At 31.8% G+C, this 4082-nt stretch overlaps 1 pseudogene; it reads right to left on the reverse strand.

Moving 5' to 3' along the window:
- Positions 1-2565: 2565 nt before the first annotated feature.
- Positions 2566-4049, reverse strand: LOC107951696 (mitochondrial uncoupling protein 5-like; annotated as a pseudogene).
- Positions 4050-4082: the final 33 nt, after the last annotated feature.

Below are 4082 nucleotides of genomic sequence, written 5' to 3' on the forward strand. Positions count from 1 at the left end.
TAAATAGCTTTGAATTTATATAATTGTTTGTACTAATTGAGCTGATGTTTGATTAATTCGTAATATCATTTCATTAAAACCTTTTAATGTTAGCATAAATATAATTTTAATTTAAGAAATGGGGAGAGCTCAAGAGAAGAAATTCTAAAACCTCATGTCATAATCAATATGTAGTCATACTGCCTAAAACAGATTACAAAAATCATATGGCACTAAACACATTATATCCATAGGACAAAAAGGTAGGTTAATATGTGACTGGGAAATTCAAAGAGAAAAATACTTAATATGCAAGAAAATTGTAATAAAATATGCATATTATAAGAGGAGATAATATTGTTAGTCCCATTATTTAAATTATCAAATTTTGTTTATAATCATTTTAAAAAATTTATGATATTTATGTTTTGTTTTTTTATTGAAATTAAAGTAAATATTCTTAAGAAAAAATAAACAGCTTACCATTAAATATATTTCAGTTTTATAAACAGACTTAAATCTCCCAACCTCGTAATTAAAAAATAAGAATGAACAATCATCACGTGTATATTATCTTTTAACTCACCTGAAAAAGCTTTAAATGTATTTTGACCCTTAATAACTAAATTAGTGAGTTTGGCACTGAATCCTAGAAAAACTAGAAGGATAGGTTCATGTGCAGACAATGCTCAGTCACGAGCCTCAATTCGAAACCTTGTATCCTAGAAAAACCTAGAATCTTTTCTGAGCTGTTGTTTTGTTGTGTCGGTATTTGGAATAATTGTGGAGTTTTTCGAGAGCCTGTGAGACTTTGACATTTGGCCTTTTTCTTTTCCCTCCAAGTTCCTGGTGAAATTATACTCCAAATCAAAAGAGAATGTTTTAGATATTTTTTTATAACTCGGTTTGAATTATTTTTCAAGCTACGTATTAAATTTAACAATTATTTTTATATTTTGGTTTAAAATTTTATTTTTATCTAAATTAAGTTTTTAAATTCACAATTATTCTTATATTGAAGTTTATTTTATCCAATTTAGATTTTTTATATTGGTAATAAATAAGTTTAAGAGTGTAAAAAACCCTCAAACTTCTATAAAAGAAATTAATTAAGTTCTTGCATTTTTTCACTAAATTAGGTAATTAAATTTTCAAATTGCATCAAAAAAACCCTCAAAACTTAAAAAAAAGATAATTAAGTCCTTACTCTATTTTTTACTCAAATTGGGTACTTAAACTTTCAAAATGCATAAAAAAGACCCTCAAATTTAAAAAATAATAATTTAAGCCCCTTTTCTTTTTCACCCAATTGGATACTTAAACTACAAAAATGCATCAAAAAGGCCCTTTAGGCATTAACTTTAACAGTTGACCATTAAAGTTAATTGCTCTTAATTTTTTCTAGTTGAAGCTACCACGTGTCACAACCACAGCATGACATGTGGCAAAAAAAGATAAAAAATAAAAATAAATAAATGTTATAAATTATTAAATTTTAATAAAAATATAATTTTTTATAATTTATTAATTAGAAATGAATTTATAAAAATCGTAAAAAATATAAAATATATAGAAATATAGAAAAAATTATAAAAATTTATGAAGTCGTAATAAAATTATAAAAAATGTAAAGAAATATAAAATTTGTAAAAAAAAATTATAAAAAATTATCGTAAGAAACATTTTATAATTTTTCTATAAATTTTATTGATTTTTATTTTTTTTATCATTTTTCGCCACATTTCACGTTGTATTGCGACACGTGGTGACTTTAACTAAAAAAATTTGGGGTCGTTAACTTTAACGGTCAACAGTTCATTAAAGTTAACGGTTAAAGGAGCTTTTGGATGCATTTTATAATTTTCTAATGATTTTTACAAAATTTTACAATTTTTATATTTTTTCTAATTTTTAATAAATTTTATTTTTATTAAAATTTAATAATTTTTATATATTTTATTGATTTTTATAGTTTATAATTTTTTACTACATATCACACCGTGGTTGTAACGTGGGATGACTTTAATTGAAAAAATTAGGGGCAGTTACTTTAATGGTCAACTGCTAAAGTTAAAAGTCATAAGGCCTTTTTGATTTATTTTGACAGTTCAAGTAACCAATTAAGTGAAAAAAAAAAGAAACAGAAACTTAATTACTTTTTTTTAAATTTTTGAAAAAGTTTGAAGACATTTTTTATACATTTTTAAAATTTAAACACTCTAAAAAATTATTTTCTTTTTAATTTAAGGACTTTCCAAATAAATAACACATAATAAAATATAAACTCAAAACAATCCTATTACAAACAAAGAAGGAATGAGATATAGATTAAAAGTGAAAGTGTTATGATAAAGATGTTTTGTTGGTTAAAAACAAATAGTTCCGTTCATTCACGTCTTCCGCTGCGTAATGATTAATCAGCAGCAATCGCCATGGATTTAATTTACACACATAACCAAGCTGTACGTACGTCTGTAAACCCTTCCTTATTTCCTCCAAACTTAAATTGGAATAAATATCAACATACACAAATAGAATAAATTGAAAGTATTGAGTGGTGCATTGGAATTATTTGGTGATATAATAGAGAAAATAATATATGATGATGAAAATTGCAGATATCAAAATTTTCTTACAATCAGAAGCAAAGACACAAACTCTTGCTTCCAGATTCCATGGAAAACTTTATTATTTTCATTCCTATGACGTTTATAAAAAACTGAAACTTAAAACATTGTCGTCGTAAAATAGTTTAGAAATTCTTAAGCAACTTTCGTACCTGTTCCAACGTAACGAAGAGCACCACCGTGAACGGCCCTTGTCTGGAGATGGTAGGTATAAACCCTTTATACAAAGCCATCGGCCCTTCCGCCTTCACTGTTTTCATAGCACAATCCAGAGCTCCGGTATAACGTGGCCTTTGCCCAAGCACCACCTTCATGTTCATTACCCTTGTCTTGATTACGTCAACGGGATTCGATACCACCGCCGCCACAAATCCAGCCGAGAAACTCGCCACCACGTGTGTACAGATCCCATCTTTCATCCACCCTTTTGCCAAAATCGTTTCCTTGATTTGATCGTAGGAAGCCAACTGCGACGCCGTCACCAGCATGGCTCGGTTCACCGTCATCGATGAGCCACGCCACAAGGAAGTAACGCCTTCTTGTTTGGTCATGCGAGCGAGGGCGTCAACGACGCTGGTGTAGTTACGGCGTTGAGATAAAGGGAGGCGTCCGTCAGCTTGCATACGAACCATTGCAACATCGGCTGGGTTCCCGACGGCAGCGCCGATACCCCGGCTATTAACCCAGCGAGGATTTTGCTGGCGAGAGGCATGGTATTCGTTTCCTTATCGGTCCATTTATGCTTCAGGATGTCATAGATTCCCATCCGGGTGGTGGAATAAAGGGTCTGGCGGAGTACGGTAGCGGAAACACCTGAGAAAAGAGCTCTGAAGCCTTCGGTTTTAAAGATCCGAATCCCAGTAGCCACAGGTCCAATACGCGCCGCCGTGGCTTGTCTGAGGTGTACAGTAGAGGAGGGGGTGCTGTTGGTCTGGAAAGCTAAAGAAGGGCGGAGATTTTGAGCAGCCGCGTTAGGGCCCTGGGCTTCACCTTGAAGCTGCATTCGAACTTTGATTAAATCCAGTGGGTGGGTTGAACAACCGGCGACAATTGATGCAATGCCTCCTTCAATGAAACCTTTGACTCCTCCCATTTTTTTTCTAATTCTCTCAAGAACAAAAATCTAAAAACTTTCAAAGAATGAACAAAATTGATCAAGAAAAAAAATAAGGACTGAAATATAACTAAAGACTCCAAATGGAATTAGGGTTCATATCACTAGAAACCAGGAAATGGGAATGAAGATCAAAAGCTAATGAACAAGAGTGAGGAACGGTAGGCCTTTGAGACATATGCTGGGGAGATTTACAAGCTTCTTTTTTTGGTAAATATAGCAAAGCAAATGTATGGATGATTTATTTGCCATACGAGGGAATGAGTCCTTATAGCAGCGCACGAGCTTGGTCGCGTGGGGGATTCACCTAATGCCAATTCTTCATCGCTTAATCAATAGTGGTTTTTTTTTTCTTTAATTTT

Source organism: Gossypium hirsutum, chromosome A02, assembly GCF_007990345.1.
Source record: "Gossypium hirsutum isolate 1008001.06 chromosome A02, Gossypium_hirsutum_v2.1, whole genome shotgun sequence".
Classification (NCBI taxonomy): Eukaryota; Viridiplantae; Streptophyta; class Magnoliopsida; order Malvales; family Malvaceae; genus Gossypium; species Gossypium hirsutum.